The sequence below is a fragment of the Nicotiana tabacum genome, chromosome 22 (genome assembly GCF_000715075.1).
Source record: "Nicotiana tabacum cultivar K326 chromosome 22, ASM71507v2, whole genome shotgun sequence".
NCBI lineage: Eukaryota > Viridiplantae > Streptophyta > Magnoliopsida > Solanales > Solanaceae > Nicotiana > Nicotiana tabacum.
This window is the reverse complement of record NC_134101.1, coordinates 5663423-5686387: the sequence shown is the minus strand read 5'-3', so window position 1 is coordinate 5686387 and position 22965 is coordinate 5663423.

The window sequence follows — 22965 nt, the reverse complement described above, 5'->3', positions numbered from 1 at the left end:
TTAAGTAAAAAAATATCTGAATCTAATACATTCCCCAAGAACTGGTAGTACAAATCATGAGCTTCTAAGAATAGAGTTTACAAAGCTGAAATGAATTAAATACATAGTCTTGTTTGAAAAGTACATAAACAGAGTTTCATAGACTTAAAACTACCACGAACAAGGGGCAGATACAACCGAGACGCAGGTATATCTTCAATCCAGCTTCCATCGAACACAGCAACATCGGCAACCAACATCTGCACGCAAGGTGCAAAAGTGTAGTATGAGTACAACCGACCCCATGTACTCAATAAGTAACAAACCTAACCTTAGGTTGAAACTAGTGACGAGCTAACAAAAAAGGGACGGGTCCAACACCAATATTCCACAATAGTTCATAACAGCATAGTACAAGTAACAAACGAGTATCTTAGAAATAAAAGGCTCAGTTCGTTCACAGTTCCAGAAAAATAGGCATTTCTTTTCAAGTATCTCAGTGAAAATCCAAATATTTTATCGAAAAGCCAATATACGGGTAAGTTTGAAAACTGTGATTTTTCCCAAAACTCCTTTCAACAAATAGTAAGATGTTTCATTTTCAGATAGCATGAGGAAGGTACTTCTCTATGCCTACATGTCAAGATACAGGTAAAATCATAAATGTCCCCAAAACTGGGTAGCATAAGGAAATGCACCTCAATGCATGTATCTCAGGTACGCATGTCAAATGCAATGCATCTCGATGATGAGCTCATGTACTCACACTCTTAGAGTACTCAATCTCACTGTCTCGCATTCTCTCTCACTATGCGTTGTACCATACCCGCTGCGACGTGCAGCCCGATCCCTATTTATAGTCGATTGCCCTCACTGGGGGTGTGCAGACTCCGTAGGGGCTCCGTTCAACCCAAGCACTATAATCCGCACGGACAACTCACGTGTTGCACGGACAACTCACATGCCATAATACCAATATCTCGAATCGCACGGACAACTCATGTGCCGCACGGACAACTCACGTGCTATATTATCAATATCTGGAATCGCACGGACAACTCACATGCTATAGTGACAACATTCTCACAAACAGGCTCCGGCCTCACTCAGTCATCAATCTCTACAGTCTCACTCACGAGCTCACAATGTCATGAAACTAGCCCGACAACAATGATATGATGTATCGATAAATAACTAAGACTGAGATATGATATGAATGCATGAATATGACTGAGTACGAAATATTAATGAAATCAGTGAGATGAAAGTAAGAAAATTCCACTATGGGTCCAGACAATATCGACAAAATGCCTAAACATGATATCTAGCATGATTGACAGCTTAACTACTTTATCACATGATGTAAATACAGATATCAACAAAGTAGGATCACTATACAGTGCCATGGAAACAACAGAGTCCCAATTCACATGATGCACGCCCACACACCCGTCACCTAGCATGTGCGTCACCTCAATACCAATCACATAACACGTATTTCGGGGTTTCATACCCTCAGCTCTAAGATTAGAAGAGTTACTTACCTCGAACAAGCCAATACCACTGCCGAACAAGCCAATCGGTGCTCCAAAGATGCCATCCCACACGTTCCGACCTTTGAACGGCTCGAAACTAACCAAAAACAACTCAAATACATCAAACAATGCTAAAGGAACCAATCCCGATCGAAAAAGATCAAATCTTGAATCAAAAGTCCGAAATCGGCCAAAAGCCCAACCCGGACCCGCACCTCAGAACCCGACAAAATTTACAAAATTAAACAACCCATTCAATTACGAGTCCAACCACACTAGTTTCACTCAAATCCAACTCCAATTCGATGTTCAAAACTCGAAAATTCATATTATGAAACTTTAGCCAAAACCCCCAATTTCCTCTTTAAAATTCATCAACCAAAAGCTAAAATCTAAGATAGATTCATGGAATATAACCAAAATCGAGTAGAGAACACTTACCTCAATTCATATGGTAAAAATTTCCCCAAATATCGCCTCAATCCGAGCTTGAAAATGTACAATTGAAGCCAAAATCGCGAACCCTTGTAGATAACATTCTACCCAGCACATCCGCATTTGCGGAAAATTCGTCGCACCTACGATCACCGCTTTTGCGGAAACATCTCGCACATGCGCTGCCCGGCTTCCTCACCATTTCTGCTTCTGCGACTCCCTGCCCACATCTGCGCCATCGCAGGTGCGTAAATTCCATCAAACCTGCAACCTCTGCTGACATCCTCCAACTCCGCACCTGCGCTCGAGCTGCGGCACCTGCGGCATCGTATATGCGCCCAAATCTCCGCTTCTGCAGTCTTCCTCACCCAGCACTATTCTCGTATCTGCGACGTCTTTGTCGCTTCTGTGGCCATCGCATCTGCGCAAACCAACCACAGGTGCGATCATACCAGAACCAGCAGCCTTCGGCTTTGCACATGAAGTGAAAATGATCCGAACCTCATCCAAAACTCATCCGGGCCACTCGGGACCCCATCCAAATATACTAACAAGTCCAATAACATAACACGGACCTACTCGAGGCCTCAAGTCACACATAACTACATCGAAACGATGAATCACACCTCAAATCAAAATCTATGAAGTTTGAAACTTCAACTTCCATAACCGATACCGTAACCTATCGAATTACGTCCGATTGACCTCAAATTTTGCACATACGTCACAATTCACATTATGGACCTATTTCAATTTCCAGAATCAGATTCCGACCCCGATATCAAAAAGTCCACTCCCGATCAAACTTTCCAAAATTTCAACTTTTGCCATTTCAAGCCAAATTCTACTACGGACCTCCAAATCACAATCTAGACGCGTTTTTAAGTCCAAAATCACCCAACGGAGCTAACGAAACCATCAAAACTCCGTTTCGGGTTCAAATTCACAAAAAGTCAAACTTGGTCAACTCTCCCAATTTAAAGCTTCGACAATGAAATCCATTCTTCCAATTCGATTTCGAATAACCTGAAAATCAAAACTGACGATTCACACAAGTCATAATGCATTATATGGAGCTACTCAAGCCCGTAAACTACCGAGCGAAGTGCAAATCCTCAAAATGACCGGTCGGGTCATTATATCCTCCCCCACTTAAACATACGTTCGTCCTCGAACGTGTCCAAAGTTGTTCTCAAAGCCATCAAACAGCCGTATAACCTTACCATGCACATACCCGGGGGTGATCCCACATCACCCTATCCCATACAGGTCCGATTATACAACATAACCGAAATTTCTCAATGCAACCTAGCCCACAAGCCTTTTAATCCAATTTCCAACATCCGAAATTTCTTATAAGATCTGAATCCCGCAACCTACACACTGTATAAGTCTGAACAAGCTGTACCAAAAGCAATAACCATAACTCAAATACTCAAAACTGAAATACCACATAGCTCAAATACTCGAAGCAATGATTTCTAATCACAGTAGCTGCTCAAAACAACCCAATGCCGGTAATAAACCTCATATCAAACAAGTCTCTATTCTAAAACCTTTGTACACTACTGATGATGAAAGAAACACGCAGAAACTCGTAACCATTCATTAGATCCACCAGCCGTGGAGCTCCCTCTCCTTCAACAAGAACCATAAAAAATTTCTAAGCCGACTTTCGATATTATCCTTCCAAATATACCACAATCAAATCTGATAGCACCCATCCTAGATCCGATGACTTTCATCTTATCAAATACCATCTACTCTACTGATATGTCACACCAATAGTATCCAAAGACGCAACCCGTGCACTAATAAGCATTATTCCAAATGTACTCAATCACGAAAATGACTCAAACAAGAAACCGTCCCACAAGCTCGACGGGTACCACCCCAACGCAATGCTAAGAACCCATCATACACCGTAGAACCATAACACACGAATCTAACAGAAAAGATCATATCTCAACATAACTCGGCCACAATGCACGACCCCATCCAAACACTGATCCATATGAAATACCTCAGTCACCATGCTCAAAATCAATAACTACACGTAATCCGACATCAAGTACTCACAGTGCATTACCATAACCATGGAGAAGCAAATGACACAATGCCACACAAACCCAAATGAACATAAACAATGCACAACCATTCATGCATCAACCAAATACCCATCTCGCGCGAATTCTGCTATAAGGCCCCAATAGAACTGCACCATGGGCGCATACAACCAACGAATCACGACCCCTCGTAGCATAGAAAAGTAACTCACGGAACATAACAGAACGCAAATAAGCTCATCTACAACTGAATGATACATCCCCCAACAATAGCAGTATCGAGCCAATCAATCCGGCTCGGTTTATAATACACATCCTAATTGGGCCTACCAATGGACCCCCAACTCAACTCCGGGCACCCACACATGGATAAATAAACCTCTGAAAGCCCACAATAACCAAATCATAATGCTTACTATCATCTAGCTAGCTTCGGCCATGACTTCACAGTCCACAACCATGAAAACAACCTGCTCTTGAGAACTCCCAATCTCTAAATCCATAGAACACACGAATCCCATATCTGATCCTAACTCCACCGCCAGAATGTCTAACTCATCTCTCATACATGATTATCCCACGAGAAATACTTCTAAAATTCTTCCGTGCCACATAGCAAAATTTGAATATCAGCAGTCGATCAACCAGAAGAGTGCCGCAATACCAGTGAAGTATCCATAAATCAAAACACATTGCCCCTTCTGAAATGTATACTCTCATCAAGCCATACCAAATAGTAATATCATTTACCTAGTCATCTAAAACTGTCCATGCTTCCAAACAGAACTGTGTTCCCGCTCACGTAAATCTCAATCCTACACAACACGCCGCATATACCATGCCATCATATGAAAAATACGAGAACTTCATAGTCCGCTCCGAGTCACAAGCAATTACATACTCAATTAGCCAAGGACCTTCCATTTGATCTCATCCCGGAGAAAATCCTAATACGCAACATATTCCTCACGCCGGTAGGAAATATACTCCTCAAACTATGGTAAAAACCATTGAGAACTCTTCGAAACCCATCTGCACACAACCACGCTATCAGAACCGAATCTCTCTAACTCAACCCAGCCACGCAGGTTGCCAAGACCCAAGAGCATTGCCATGAAACACCTGTAGAGACTAGCCACGTCATAAGTACCTAGAGAACCGATCATACCCATTACTGTGCTAACCCAACCTACTACCACTCTTTCCTATTTCTCCAAGTCCTTTTCAAATTGCCTTCAAATTGATACTTCTCCTTGCTAGAACACCATGATCCCTAACCAAAATTCACCACACAAGAGACCCTAGTATAAAACCATAACGCCCTAAGGCCCATAAGTCGTTGACTCCCCTTTTAAGCACCCCAAGGCACCACAACCGAGATACCCACTCTAAAGAGACCTTATGTGAACATAAAACTATTTTCTTCACCTTCTTGATACTGAAATGCACAATCCACAATGATATAAAATGTCACAAGTCTCGACACCATCCAATACAACTCCCAGTTTCTAGCCATATATAAATCTTGAAAATTCCAAATCGCTACATATAAATCTTGAATCCATTAGAACCATTCTCGAGAGTCATCCACTCTACTCAAATCTCAATTGAATCTACCAAACGGACCGAACGACTTGTTCCCCATTAGCACACCAACACCCAAGGGAATAAAGAGTAACCCACACTCCTAAGCAACCAAGAAAATTCCTACTCCATGTACACTACATCCTTTGCGAATAACCACTCAATTATCTTATGATTCCCATATACCCATAGAGTGTAATACAAACCGTATCCAGAAATTCCCTTACTCGAGTTATCCTCAATCTCAACTTCTGCAAGTCATAACTAATTCACCAGTATACCTCAAACCGAAACCAATACAACATATAACCGTGCAATACACTTGTCGATAGTAGACTCCCCCACTTGGCTCGAAGCCATAAAACAAAACAATCGATAACATCACGATATCCATACTCTATTGCTGCTAGAATTCCGCGCTGAAATTTAACTAAATCCTTCGCAAGCCCATGTAACACAAACCATATAATACCTCAAATCATCTACAAATCTCGCATTCACCCTTGTAATAGTCAAACCAACTCCCACAAGCGATCCAAACTCAAATTGCAACATATATCATTCACTGGTAAAATAGAACTTTCTACAAAATATCATAAGGACCACACAATCTCAGGACACCTCGCAGGAGATAACCCGCCTGCTCTGCCTCAAACTGACATCTCTCTATACCCTTCCACAGTCATGGCTACTACGCAATCACTTCATTTTCTTGATTCTGAACTCATCGACAAGACATGAGAATCTACTTCACTCCACAACTAAACAACATGGGAGATCCCTTAACACACCCATAACTCGAGACCATACGCCAAATCAAGACAAAAATCAGACACCCCATAATCCTTGTTACATCTGAAGTAAACTCTTCTCGTCATTTTCGAACAATCAAAACACATCTCTCAGTCTCATCATACTCACCACATAGTCATCCAATCATAAATTACACTAATAGGGACACCAACGGACCTAAAAGTCCCAAAAGCACGTGCTCACACAATTGAAATCTTCATGCTCAAGCTACAGTCGAAACCCGGCCTCAAGTCCTCCAGACTGGCCCATCATCAGCACGCCAAAATACATCTCGCACCTCAACCATGGAATCACAAGCCGCCAGCGCACAACCGATATTGAGCGCTCACATGCACATACGAATGTGTGGAAGGAATTCAAAGGGTTACGCTTTAAGCTGAATCAATGTCACACGATAAGGAAAGAAAGATGGGAAGTATATCCTACATTTCTTGTAGCCTCTCGAAGATAGGTATGGATGTCATCATACCGATCCGCAAGACTCTACTGGACACTTGCTCATGACTTGTAGAACCTACGAACCTAGAGCTCTGATACCACCTTGTCACGACCCAAAATTCGACTAGTCGTGATGGAACCTAGCCCCACCCGCTAGGAAAGCTAATTAACCACTAACCAAATTTCAAAAACAATTAATAAAATAATTAAGTAAAGAAATATCTGAATGTAATACACTCCCCAAGAACTGGTAGTACAAATCATGAGCTTCTAAGAATAGAGTTTACAAAGCTAAAATGAATTAAATACATAGTCATGTTTGAAAAGTACATAAACAGAGTTTCATAGACCTAAAGCTACCACGAACAAGGGGCAGCTACAACCGGGACGCAGGTACATCTTCAATCCAGCTCCCATCGAACACAGCTACATCAGCAACCAACATCTGCACGCAAGGTGCAAAAGTGTAGTATGAGTACAACCGACCCTATGTACTCAATAAGTAATAAACCTAACCTTAGGTTGAAAGTAGTGACGAGCTAACAAAAAAGGGGCGGGTCCAACACCGATATTCCACAACAGTTCATAACAGCATAGTACAAGTAAAAAACGAGTATCTCAGAAATAAAAGGCTCAGTTCGTTCACAGTTCCAAAAAAATAGGCATTTCTTTTCAAGTTTCTCAGTGAAAATCCAAATCTTTTACCGAAAAGCCAATATACGAGTAAGTTTGAAAACTACGATTTTTCCCAAAACTCCTTTTAACAAATAGTAAGATGATTCATTTTCAGATAGCATGAGGAAAGTACTTCTCTATGCCAAAATATTAAGATATAGGTAAAATCATAAATGTCCCCAAAACTAGGTAGCAGAAGGAAATGCACCTCAATGCATGTATCTCAAGTATGCATGTCAAATGCAATGCATCTCGATGATGAGCTCAAATACTTACACTCTCAGAGTACGCAATCTCGCTGTCTCACATTCTCTCTCACTATGCTCAGCACACTCAAAAACTCAGCGATGTACCATACCCGCTGCGGCGTGCAGCCCGATCCCTATTTATAGTCGACTGCGCTCATTGGGGGTGTGCAGACTCCGGAAGGGCTCCTTTCAGCCCAAGCACTATAATCCGTACAGACAACTCACGTGCTGCACGGACAACTCACGTGCCATAATATCAATATCTGGAATCGCACGGACAACTCACGTGCAATAATATCAACATCTGAAATCGCACGGACAACTCACGTGCTATAGTGACAACATCCTCACAAATAGGCCCCCGGCCTCACTCAGTCATCAATCTCTCCAATCTCACTCACGGGCTCACAATGTCATAAAAATAGCCAGACAACAATTATATGATGTATCGATAAATAACTGAGACTGAAATATGATATGAATGCATGAATATGACTGAGTACGAAATATCAATGAAATCAGTGAGATGAAAGTAAGAAACGACCACTATAGGTCCAAACAATATCGACAAAATGCCTAAACATGATATCTAGCATGATTGATAGCTTAACTACTTTATCACATAATGGAAACACAGATATTAACAAAGTAGGATCACTATACAATGCCATGGAAATAACAGAGTCCCAATTCACATGGTGCACGCCCACACGCCCGTCACCTAGCATGTGCGTCACCTCAATACCAAACACATAACACGTATTTCGGGGTTTCATACCCTCAGCACTAAGATTAGAAGAGTTACTTACCTCGAACAAGCCAATACCACTGCTGAACAAGCCAAGCGGTGCTCTAAAGATGCCTCCCACGCGTTCCGACCTCTGAACGGCTCGAAACTAACTAAAAACAACTCAAGTACATCAAACAATGCTAAAGGAACCAATCCCGATCGAAAAAGATCAAATCTTGAATCAAAAGCCCGAAATCGGCAAAAAGCCCAATCCGGGCCCGCACCTCAGAACCCGACAAAATTTATAAAATTAAACAACCCATTCAATTACGAGTCCAACCATACTAGTTTTACTGAAATCCGACTCAGAAAATTCATATTATGAAACTTTAGGCCAAAACCCCCAATTTCCTCTTTAAAATTCATCAACCAAAAGCTAAAATCGAAGATAGATTCATAGAATATAACCAAAACCGAGTAGAGAACACTTATCCCAATTCATATGGTGAAAATTGCTCCAAATATCGCCTCAATCCGAGCTTGAAAATGTAAAAATGAAGCCAAAATTGCAACCCTTGTATATAACATTCTGCCCAGCACATCCGCATTTGCGGAAAATTCGTCGCATCTACTGTCGCTCCCCTCTTTCTCGCAAAATCGGGCTTTGACGTTGACCACTCTTTTAAATGGGGAGGAAGGGTTATTAAAAGAGAGAGTTTCCACCTAACAGATTAAATTGCGTTAGGGCACCTATTTGCAAATGACTCAGGTTTACTAGTCTGCGTCACCAAAGATCGGGTAAGGGCTCAAATTACCTCGATTAGAAGGTGTTAGGCACTCCTCGAGGTCCACAATGGTGGGTCCCAGTTGAACTCAAATCATGTGAATTAATCTAAGAGAAAAGAATCAATTTGGATAAATAAAGAACTATTTTAACAGGAATGGGGGGAGGGGGTCCTATGTTTTTTAGCCTAACGGATCACCCCATGCAACATAAATAATACTTCGTAACTCCCTCAAGACGGGGTGTTACTCATATTATTCAGCGGGCACAGACTATCATCTCCTGCTACCTGATTACTATCTTTAAGTTGTTTACCTAAAGCACTCTATTTGATTCTAAGTCGTACCCTATGCGTGCACTACCCGTCCCTTGCCTATGGCCCAGGAGGCGTTTGGACCTCTATTTTGGATAGTTCTAGACTTAACTTAGGTTGCTCAAAATGATAAAACTAAGCGACATACAAAACAAGTTGGACCTTCATGTAAAAGCAAATAAGGGCTCAAGTTACCCTCCACACTTAGGCAGCAAATGCACGCAAACAAATTAGGCGTTTTGACAGTTTCAACAATTAAAGTTGTTAGGTCCTATAGACATGATTTCTATGTGATTCTGGATTTTAATCATGCGAGCAGTTATGCAAAGTATAATTCCTGCGTGACTGCACAATCGCCTACTGATTATGAGTATAAGCGGTTAAAACGTATAGACATGCTATCTAGGTAATTTACGCAGTATTTAGCAGTAATAAACACGAGATATATTCAGAATTACTCTGTTTGTCCCTATAGGCATGCTTTCTACTGGTGTTCATCGAGACAGTGTTTTTTAAAAGTCTACTTTTAGCACTTAGTGCAGATAGGGATTACCCTATAGACATGATACGTACCTTTGATGACTGAAACTGGTTTTAGTTCTTATAGGCATGTATACTAAATGAGCAAGTATGATAATAGCATATCAATCAATTAAGAACCCTATAGGCATGACTTCTAAAAAATGCAGATTTGTAGAGCATAAATATCCCTATGATCATGATGCCTAATGAATATGCTGCAATGCAAATTGAACTTTGGTTACTTTATTTCCTATAGGCATGGTATCTAACATATAGAGGCAAAATAGATTAGACGGATTAAACACCTATAGGCAGGTTATCTACCACACACAGTAACAGAACATATTCGAGTAAAGTAAACACCTATAGGCAGGTTATCAACACACAATAGCAGAACGTATTTGAATAAAGTAAACACCTATAGGCAGGTTATCTAATACATAATAGCAGAACGAGCAATGTAAACACCTATAGGCAGGATTTCTACCCATTCTTATGCAAAATGTTAAAATAAACCCTGTTTCCCAATTTACTAACATCCCAATTATTATTACAAATAACTATTACAGACCATATTTTAATGAATAGATTACAAAGTATATAAAACTATAGGAAGCCTGCAGCAGGCCCAAATGCACCTGGACAGGCCAGGCCTTCAACTCATAGTGGCTCCAAAAGCCTATGTTTATAGATACACCATAACCATCAGTGAATGATTCACCTATATCTCAAGGATAAGCATACAGAACCAAATCTCTAGTGTTTCAGAGTTTCCAAGGGCTTCAAGAACCCAGGGCAGGGCTCACACTAGAGAAGAATGATCAGAATAGTTCAAAGAAGACTAGGGACCAAATCCTAGTGTGTCAGAGTTCACGAGGGTCTCATATGTACCCTGAGCAGTGTTCTCACACTAGGGAGGCCAAGGGACATAACCTAAATTGCTTTAGCTTTCAGCCAGCAAAGAGTGAGAATTCAGGAGAGTAAGATGGGATTAGGGGGTACAGAATCACACATAGAACACAAACAAATAGCAACACATTTGAACCTAGGCAGACTTAATTCAGTTTTTAGAAGTTAACACAGTCACATGCTAATAAGAACAGTTCATAAACATGTTCACAGTGATAACAAAGACTGCAGATCAGACTAAGTCACAGAAAGAAAGCTCAATAATTAACAGTAGGCCAGGAACACACTAATTAGTATTAGGAACTGATTAAACAATTTAGCATAGGTATCATAACATAGTGAGCACAGAACCAAACGAATCACATGGTAACAGGTTCAACAAATAAACTGATGAATCTATTAAAGCACACATAATTAACCAGTCCTTAAGAAAAGGTATCAAAACATTTTTTACCCTAAAAGACAACCCTAAATAACACAGAGGTAGGCAGATTTCACTAATCGATTCAACTAAGTTCAACGCGACTATAAGTAATAGCAATTAGGGTAACATGGTTTAATGGCAGCAACACATTAAACAAGTAATCATAATGGAATAGCAAAGGATTCAATAACTCACCAGTTAAGGTGAAACAGGGAAAAAGGAATCCAACAATGTAGCAATTGTCTCTAACAGAAGCAGAACAATTGAGGATTTCTGGTCTTGGCTTCCAGCCGGCCAGGAATCAAAAGCACAGAATGTTAGTGTCAAAATCCAATTTCATCTATAGGTCGTGATGGCGCCCAACACTACAGCTAGGCAATCCAACTTAATAAATTAAGCATATATTGACAAAATTTAAAACCAAGAAAATAATAAAACCCAAATTCTACCAATGTGTGTGCCAAGACCTGGTGTCACAAGTGTATGAGCATCTAGTAGATTATACAAAACCTCAAATACTGTCTGAAATAAAAATAGACAGAATGAAAAAAATACAAGGAGAGACACTAGTAGCTGCAGAACAGCTCAGAAAGGCAGCTCACCATTATGTCCCTGGATAACGTGGGTGTAAGACGATAGGTCCCCCACTAGTACTTTACCTCAGGTCCTGCACAAAAAGTGCAGCAAGTGTAGTATGAGTACGTAAACAACGTATACCCAGTAAGTATCAAACCTAATCTCGAAGTGGTAGAGACGAGATGGCTGACTTTGACACTCACTATGGGTCAATAAGAATAATTGAAATACCACTAGGATATTTAAATCAGCATGATTTATAGAATTTAAAATAATTTATTTAATCAGCGAAAATAATCAAATTCCTTCAAATGCAACAATTCTCAATATATTAATTAAATTCCTTAAATTCAAATAATTTTTAATTTATCAATTAAATCACATTTATAGGAATGACAATTATTTCCTTAACAAACAGGCATAACAATTCATTAAATTCCATAAATTTTCAAATTTATTAATTGGCTTCGCAAACTAAGGTATCGTGTGATTATTATTATTAAGCACGATTTCTGTCGAGGACGTACGGCTCGATCCAGAGTGTCGTGTACACTGCCGAGGGACGTGCGGCACAATCCATAGATGCATCTATCCTGCCGAGGCGTTCACCCCGCTCCACAAGAAAGGAGGACATTTTATTATGTACCTCCAAGAAGAGAGTATATTTATTAAAGATAAATTCGGGAGGAAGAACCATTTTTTATAACAATTAATTAATTTAAACAGAAAATCAAGCATATGAGATTTTCATCCTTTAATATCTTTATCTAATAATTCACAATATATTCATATATATCAATTAATATTAATTAAACAAATAATACAATTTACACAAGTAATTCATGCTTTGAGTCCTAAACTACCCGGACATTAGCATTTATAGTAGCTACGTACGAACTCTCATTACCTCGTGTGTACGTAGCCCCCGCAATTAGCAACAATTATTTAATTTAATCCCTATGGAGTAATTTTCCCCTCACAATATTAGACAAGAGACTTACCTCGTCTCAAAGTCCACTTTCCGATTATCGCGTCGCGTAAAATTCTCGATTCGATGCCGAAAAATCCGAAACTATCCAAAAGTTATATAAAATAATTAATATATGTTCAATAATTCAAAATTCATCTATTAAATAAATTACCCCATCCAAAATGGTAAAATTCCTAAAATTCACCCCGGGCTCACGTGCTCGGATTCTGGAAATTTTCGGATGGAAACATTACCCATAATCTCAAGAACTTAAATATATAATTTCTATCCAATTCCATAACTTATTTTCGTGGTTAAAATCCCATTTTTATAAAAATCTAGGTTTTTCATCTAAACCCTTGATTTCTAAGATTTACTAGTTATAATCTACCAATAATCTATGTATTTAACTCAAAGGGTGTAAAATTAACTTACCTCCAAGTTGTTAGTTGAAATCTCCTCTCAAAAAGCTCCAAAATCGCCCAAGAATGGAAGAAAATGAGCTCAATATGACTGAGCCCCGATTTTTAACACAATCTGCCCAACAGTCATTTTCGCACCTGCGGACAGTGTACCGCACCTGTGGCTTTCGCACTTGCAGAAATCCTCGCAGGTGCGAGTCTCACTAGCCTTGGCCAAACTCGCATCTGCGCACACTGCTTCGCACATGCGCGTTTGCAGGTACGCCAAAATTCCGCATCTGCGGCAATGGCCTCCCCTTCCCTTTTCCGCTTCTGCGAAGAAATCTCGCATCCACGAGTGCTGCGCCTGCGAGCTTCTGTCGCATCTGCGAATGTCGCACCTGTGACTGGCCAAGCGCAGGTGCGAGTCTGACAGTAGCTGGGAGCTTCAGTTTTGGCTCCCAACTTCCAACTTGGTCCGAGCCTCGTCCGATTGACATTCGGGACCCCTGGGACCAACGCTCGAACTCTCGGAATGCATAAAACAACATCAAATCTAAGAATCATACCCTAAACCAAATTGATTCAAACTTAAGAATTTCAAGTTCTTCAAATTACTTCTAATGTGCCGAAATATACTTAAACTACTCGGAATGACACAAAATTTTGCGTGCATGTCTTAAATCACTATACGGAACTATTCCCAAACTCGGAATTCCAAATGGACTTCAATTACTCGAAAACCTACCCCAAACCAAATTTAAAGAATTTTAAACTTTCAAATAGTTGATTTTTACTATTAAGTGTCAAAACGCTCTCGGGTAATCAAAAACCCGATGCGGACATACGCCCAAGTCCAAAATCATCATACGAACCTATTGGAACTGTCAAATCCCGATTCTGGGGTCGTTTTCTCAAAATGTTGACCGAAGTCAAACTTGTCCATTTAAGGTTAACTTAAGAAACCAAGTGTTCCGATTTCAACCCACACACTTTCGAATCCCGAACCAACCATCCCCGCGAGTCATAAATTAATAAAAGCATGTTCGAGGAGTTTTATTTTAGGGAATGGGTTTATAAAAGTTAAAATGACCGGTTGGGTTATTACATTCTCCACCTCTTAAACAAACGTTCGTCCTCGAACGGGTTTAGAATAATACCTGGAGTGCTAAATAAGTATGGATATTTGCTCCGCATGTACTCCTCGGCCTCCCAAGTCACTTCCTTGACTGGTTGGCCCCTCCATTGGACCTTTACTGCAGAAATCCTCTTGGACCTCGGCGAACTTGTTTATTAACAATGGCAAATGACTCTTCTTCATAACCCAAACTCTTATCTAGCTGAACTGTGCTGAAGTCCAACACATGTGATAGGTCAGCATGATACTTCCGGAGCATAGATACATGAAAAACCGGATGCACTCCCGATAGACTGGGAGGCAATGCAAGCTCATAAGCAACCTCCCCAACTCATCTCAACACCTCAAATGGGCCTATAAACCTTGGGCTCAACTTGTCCTTCTTCCCGAATCTCATAATTCCCTTCATCGGTGAAACCTTCAAGAGAACTTTTTCACCTACCACAAATGATATATCACGTTCTTTCTAATCCGTGTAACTCTTCTATCTGGACTGTGCTGTACGAAGTCACTCCTAAATCAACTTTACCTTTTCCAAGGCATCCTTTACCAAATCAGTACCATATAACTTAGCCTCACCGGGCTCAAACCATCCAATAGGTGAACAGCATCGACGACCATATAAAGCCTCAAATGGAGCCATCTCGATGCTGGATTGGTAACTGTTATTATAAGCAAACTTGGCCAAAGGCAGGAAACGATCCCACTGACCTCCAAAGTCAATCACACATGCCCTGAGCATATCTTCCAAAATCTGAAATGTCTGCTCTGACTGCCCGTCAGTCTGCGGATGAAAGGCTGTGCTGAGCTCTACACGGGTCCCTAATTCACTCCGTACTGCTCTCCAGAAATGTGAAGTAAACTGAGGGCCTCTATTTGATATGATGGAAATTGGCACACCGTGCAACCGAACTATCTCCTGAATATAAATATGGGCCAACCTCTCTGAAGTATACGTAGTCACAACAGGAATAAAATGTGCCGACTTGGTCAACCTGTCAACAATCACCCAAACTACATCAAACTTCCTCAAGGTCCGCGGCAACCCAACTACAAAGTCCATAGTAATTTATTCCCATTTCCACTCCGGTATGGTCATGTGCTGAAGTAGGCCACCTGGCCTCTCGTGCTCATATTTAACTTGCTAGCAATTTAGACACCTAGCCACATACTCAACTATGTCCTTTTTCATTCGTCCCCACCAATAATGCTGCCTCAAGTCACGATACATCTTCGTAGCACTTGTCTGAATAGAATACCGGGAACTGTGTGCCTCTTCCAGGATCTTTTTCCTCAGTTCATCCACATTAGGAACACACAGACGATCCTGGAGTCGTAGAACACCATCCGCACCAATAGTAACTTCCTTGGCACCACCTCGTAGTACCGTTTCTCGAAGAACCATTAAGTGTGGGCCATCATACTGGCGAGCCTTAATCTGTTCAAATAGTGACGACTGAGCTACAACACATGCAAGAACTCGGCTAGGCTCTGAAATATCCAGCCGCACAATTCTGTTGGCCAAGGACTGAATATCCAAAGCTAATGGCCTCCCCTCTGCTGAAACAAAAGCCAAACTACCCATACTCTCCGCCTTTCTACTCAAGGCTTCTGCAACCACATTTGCTTTGCCCGGATGATACAGGATAGTAATATCATAATCTTTTAGTAACTCAAGCCATCTGCACTGTCTCAGATTTAGGTCCCTCTGCTTGAACAAATGCTGCAAACTGCGATGATCAGTGTAAACTTCACAAGAAACCCCATAAAGATAATGCCTCCAAATCTTTAGAGCATGAACAATCGCAGCTAATTCCAAATCATGTACTGGATAATTCTTCTTGTGGGGCTTCAGCTGACGTGAAGCATATGCAATAACTCGCCCTTCTTGTATCAATACACAACCCAAGCCAACGCGTGAAGCGTCGCAATACACTATATACATTCCTGAACCGGAAGGTAACACTAATATTGGTGTTGTAGTCAATGCTGTCTTGAGCTTCTGAAAGCTTGACTCACAATCATCGGGCCATCGGAACTGAACACCCTTCTGGGTTAATTTGGTCAAAGGTGTTGCAATAGATGAAAAACCCTCCACAAACCGACGATAATAACCTGCTAAACCCAGAAAACTCCTGATCTTATTCACTGAAGTGGGACGACGCCAATTCTGAACTGCCTCAATCTCTTTGGGATCAACTTTAATACCTTCGCCCGATACAATATGTCCCAAAAATGTTACAGACTCGAGCCAAAACTCATATTTAGAGAACTTAGCATATAGCTTTTATTCCCGCAATGTCTGAAGCACTACTCTCATATGCTGCTCATGTTCCTCCTTACTGTGCGAGTAGATCAAAATGTCATCAATGAAGACAATGACAAATGAATTAATATATGGCCTGAATACCCTGTTCCTCAAATCCATAAACGTTGTCGGGGCATTAGTTAAACCGAAAGACATTACCAGAAACTCACAATGACCATATCTAGTACGGAAAGCAGTTTTCGGAACATCCGAATCTCGAATCTTCAACTGATGATACCTTGACCTCAAGTCGATCTTAGAGAACACCCTAGCACCCTGCAACTGGTCAAATAGGTCATCAATACGTGATAACGGGTACTTGTTTTTAATAGTAACTTTGTTCAATTGGCGATAATCAATACACATTCGCATTGTGCCATCCTTTTTCTTCACAAATAATACCGGTGCACCCCAAGGTGATACACTCAGTCTGACAAACCCTTTGGCTAGTAACTCTTCAAGCTGTTCTTTCAACTCTTTCAATTCTTTCGGAGCCATGCAATACGGTGGAATAGATATAGGCTGAGTATCTGGATCCAAGTCAATACAGAAATCAATATCCCGATCAGGTGGAATACCTGGAAGATCTGAATGAAATACATCGGAGAACTCCCGAACTACTGGCATTGAATCAATAGCCAGAGTCTCTGTAGTAGTATCTTGAACATATGCTAGATAAGCCAAACAACCCTTCTCAACTATGTGTTGAGACTTTATAAAAGAAATAACCCGATTAAATGAACTAACCGACGAATCCTTACACTCCAGCCTAGGCAAAGATGGAATAGCCAAGGTAACAGTTTTGGCATGACAATCTAGAATAGCATGATATGGAGATAACCAGTCCATACCCATAATAATTTCAAAATTGGTCATCTCGAGCAATAAGAGATCTGCTCTAGTTTCATAACCACATAATGTAATAATACAAGACCGGTAGATCCGGTTCACAATAACAAAATCGCCTACATGAGTGGACACATAAACATGAGTACTCAAGGACTCATAAGCAACACCCAGAAATAGAGCAAATAGAGATGACACATATGGATACGCAGATCCTGGATCAAATAATACCGAGTTATCATTGCCACAAACACAAATAATACATGTAATCATGGTATCTGAGGCCTCTATATCTGGTCTAGCCGGAAAAGCATAGAACCGAGCTGGAGCGCCAACTGGCTGGCCTCTGCCTGGCTGACCTCCACCTCTAGGACGGCCCTACCCACCTGTCCTCCACCTTTTAGTGGTCGGACTACTGGTGGAGCAACTGGTCCGGTAAGCATAGGTTGTTGACACTGCTGTACTGGTCTACCCTGAAGCCTGGGGCAAAACCTCCGCATGTGATTGGACCCTCGCACCCGTAACAACTCTTCGGTGCATTGGGCTGCTGACTAAAAGTCTGGCCCTGGGGACCAGAATACCCACTGGAAGGGTGGAATATATCTGTCCAGGAAGATACGGGTGAACTTGTCCCAACTCATGGGAGGAGAATCTGCTGGTCTGCCAAGAACATAAGACTGTCACCATCTATGGGCTCTGCCCTCTAACTGAAAAGTAGCAAAGTCTACCCATGAGACTCCAATATCCTCATGTTGTACAGTCTGTCCCTGCAATGATTAATGAAGTCATGTGGATCCTCATGTCGCTCACCCCCAAAGACAGGAGGATGTAGTCTAGTCCATCTGTCCAATAGTTTCTGAGGATCAGCGGCTATAACTGGCCTGGGCTCAGGTGTAGCTGCAGTCACTAGTTGGGCTCCTCCTATGGGTAGTGCACCCTGGGTCTGATATATAGCAGTTGCCTGTCCATGAGCCTGCGCGGTAGGGGTCTGTGCTCCCCCGCCCGCCTGAGATGTGGCTGGGTCTGCAGGAAATAAACTGGCCTGAGTCATATTGTCCATGAACCGTAGGATACGACCCATGACATCTTGAAATCCCGGTGTAGATGTGAAATCCACTGGAGCTGGCTCTGCCACAAGCACCTTATCCTGCTCCTCAACAATGGGGTTCTCTGCTGGACCCATTGGCGGCATAACTAGAACATTCCTGGGACGTCCTTGCCCTCTACCATGGGCTGGAGCCCTCCCTCAGCCTCTAGCAACTGGGGGAGTGGCTCTTCCCTGGTCTGGAACCTCATTCGAGCGCGTTCTCACCATCCGAGAGAGAATAAGAGAAGGACATTTAGTACTACATTAATTGCACGATGGAATATGAAGAAAGGTAATTTCCTAACACCCTATAGCCTCTCGAAGATAAGTACAGACGTCTCCGTACCGATCCGCAAGACTCTATTAGGCCTGCTCATAACTTGTGAGACCTACGTGAACCTAGTGCTCTGATACCATGTTATCAACGCCCAATTTCACCTGTAGGTCGTGATGGCGCCCAACACTACAGTTAGGCAAGCCAACGTAATAAATTAAGTATATATTGATAAAATTTAAAACCAAGAATATAATAAACCCAAATTCTACCAATGTGTGTGCCAAGACCTGGTGTCACAAGTGTATGAGCATCTAGTAGATTATACAAAACCTCAAATACTGTCTGAAATAAAAATAGACAGAATGAAAAAAATAAAATGAGAGACACTAGTAGCTGCAGAACGGCTCAGAAAGGCAGCTCACCACTATGCCCCTGGATAACGTGGGTGTAAGACGATAGGTCCCCCACTAGTGCTTGCCTCAGGTCCTACACAAAAAGTGCAGCAAGTGTAGTATGAGTACGTAAACAACGTGTACCCAGTAAGTATCAAGCCTAATCTCGAAGTGGTAGAGACGAGATGGCCGACTTTGACACTCACTATGGGTCAATAATAATAATTGAAATACAATTAGGATATTTAAATCAGCATGATTTACAGAATTTAAAATAATTTATTTAATCAGCAAAAATAATCAAATTTCTTCAAATGCAACAATTCTTAATATATTAATTAAATTCCTTAAATTCAAATAATTTTCAATTTATCAATTAAATCTCATTTACAGGAATGACAATTAATTCCTTAACAAACAGGCATAATAATTTATTAAATTCCAAAAATTCTCAAATTTATCAATTGGCTTCGCAAACTAAGGTATCGTGTGATTATTATTATTAAGCACGATTTCTGTCGAGGACGATACGACCTGATCCAGAGTGTTGTGTACACTGTCGAGGGACGTGCGACACGATCCATAGATGCATCTATCCTGCCGAGGCATTCGGCCGCTCCACAAGAAAGGAGGACATTTTCTTATGTACCTCTGGGAAGAGAGTATATTTATTAAAGAAAACTTCGGGTGGAAGAACCATTTCTTTTAACAATTAATTAATTTAAACAAAAAATCAAGCATATGAGATTTTCATCCTTTAATATCTTTATCTAACAATTCACAATATATTCATATATATCAACTAATATTAATTAAACAAAGAATACAATTTACACAAGTAATTCATGCTTTGAGTCCTAAACTACCCGGACTTTAGCATTTATAGTAGCTACGCACGGACTCTCGTCACTTTGTGTGTACGTAGCTTCCGTAATTAGCAATAATTATTTAATTTAATCCCTATGGGGTAATTTCTCCCTCACAAGATTAGACAAGAGGCTTACCTCGTCTCAAAATCCACTTTTCGATTATCGCATCGCGTAAAATTCTCGATTCGATGCCAAAAAATCCGAAACTATCCAAAAGTTATATAAAATAATTAATATATGTTCAATAATTCGCATTCATCTATTAAATAAATTACCCCATCCAAAATGGTAAAATTCCTAAAATTCACCCCGGGCCCACGTGCTCGGATTCTGGAAATTTTTGGATGGAAACGTTACCCATAATCTCAAGAACTCAAATATATAATTTCTATCCAATTCCATAACTATTTTCGTGGTTAAAATCTCATTTTTATAAAAATCTAGGTTTTTCATCTAAACCCTTGATTTCTAAGATTTACTAGTTATAATCTACCCATAACCTATGTATTTAACTCAAAGGGTGTAGAATTAACTTACCTCCAAGTTGTTAGTTGAAATCCCCTCTCAAAAAGCTCCAAAATCGCCCAAGAATGGAAGAAAATGGGCTCAAAATGACTGAGCCCCAATTTTAAACACATTCTGCCCAACAGTCATTTTCGCACCTGCGGACAGTGTACTGCACCTGCGGAAAATCCTTGCAGGTGCGAGTCTTAATAGCCTTGGCCAAACTCGCATCAGCGCACACTGCTTCGCACATGCGCGATCGCAGGTGCGCCAAAATTCCGTATCTGCGGCGATGCCCTCCCCTTCACTTTTCCGCTTCTGCGAAGAAATCTCGCATCCACGAGTGCTGTGCCTGCGAGCTTTTGTCGCATCTGCGAATGTCACACCTGCGACTGGCCAAGCGCAGGTGCGATTCTGACAGTAGCTGGGAGCTTCAGGTTTGGCTCCCAACTTCCAACTTGGTCCGAGCCTCGTCCGATTGACACTCGGGACCCCCGGGACCCCGCCCGAATATACCAACAGGTTTGAAATCATAAAACGGACTCGCTCGAACTCTCGGAATGCATAAAACAACATTAAATATAAGAATCATACCCTAAACCAAATTGATTCAAACTTAAGAATTTCAAGTTCTTCAAATTACTTCCAATGCGCCGAAATATATTTAAACTACTCGGAATGACACGAAATTTTGCATGCAAGTCTTAAATCACTATACGGAACTATTCCCAAACTCGGAATTCCAAACGGACTTTAATTACTCAAAAACCTACCCCAAACCAAATTTAAAGAATTTTAAACCTTCAAATAGTTGATTTTTACTATTAAGCGTCAAAACGCTCCCGAGTTATCAAAAACCCGATGCGGACATACGCCCAAGTCCAAAATTATCATACGAACCTATTGGAACTGTCAAATCCCGATTCTGGGGGTCGTTTTCTCAAAATGTTGACCGAAGTCAAACTTGTCCATTTAAAGCTAACTTAAGAGACCAAGTGTTCCGATTTCAACCCACACACTTTCAAATCCCGAACCAATCATCCCCGCGAGTCATAAATTAATAAAAGCATGTTCGGGGAGTTTTATTTTAGGTAACAGATTTCTAAAAGTTAAAATGACCGGTAGGGTCATTACTAATATTGCTAGAGATAATAGGAGTGAAAGATTTTATTTATTGTAGTGAGAAATTTCGAACTCTAAAATCTCTTTTTTTTCAGAGCAAAGTGGGAGGGGTTCGAATAGTACTGCCTCCTTAAATGCTGAGGTCAGTGTTTAAATCAGTAGGGTTGAACCCTAAGTTTTAGGTATAAAAATGCACAACACCAGTAGGAAAAATAAGGTAAAGAATCACATCAGGCAGACAAAAGATCATTGTAAAAGAAAATACTCAATCGAGCCAGATTTGATTCAAGTAAAAAAGGGTTGGAAACCCTAAATTAGGTAAACCCCGAAATTGGCAGAGAATAATGGAAAATAATCATGTATTAACACATACAAATGAATGTAGATAGGGATTATTCAAAAAAGACATGAAATTGAACCAGATTAGTTCAAGTAAAAAGGGACTGAAACACTAATTTTGGGTAAAACACAAAATCAGCAAGAATAAAGGAAAAGAACACATATTAGCACAAAATAAACATATATAGGAACTTAAAAATGGAAACTTATAATCGAACCAGATTTGGTTCAAGTAAAAGGGGTTTGAAACCCTAAATTAGGTAAGTCACAAAATCGGCAAAAATCAACAGACCCATAACTAATAGAGCAAATATAGACGAAGAAATGTTAAAAAAAAAAATAGAGTTTGAACCAGATTTGGTTCAAATCAAAGAAGATCTGAAACCCTAACCTTTAAGGCTTAGTGCGAATCAAGAGAGATATGAGAGAATCATCACAAATAATGTACTTGGACTCGAGATTTGTCCGAATTCAAAAGATAAACACAGATTTGGACGGAATCAAATTGGGGTACTTGCCATATTTAGGCAAGTACCTAAGTTATTCCGGAATCTAGCACCAAATAAGGGAAGAACCCTAAAATGGTAAGGGAATCGGGTAAGAATCCCATTAGGACCGGGATTTGGGAGGATTTGGGTGAGGCGGCAGTGTTAGGGTTCAACGGGGAGGGGGAATGAGGGC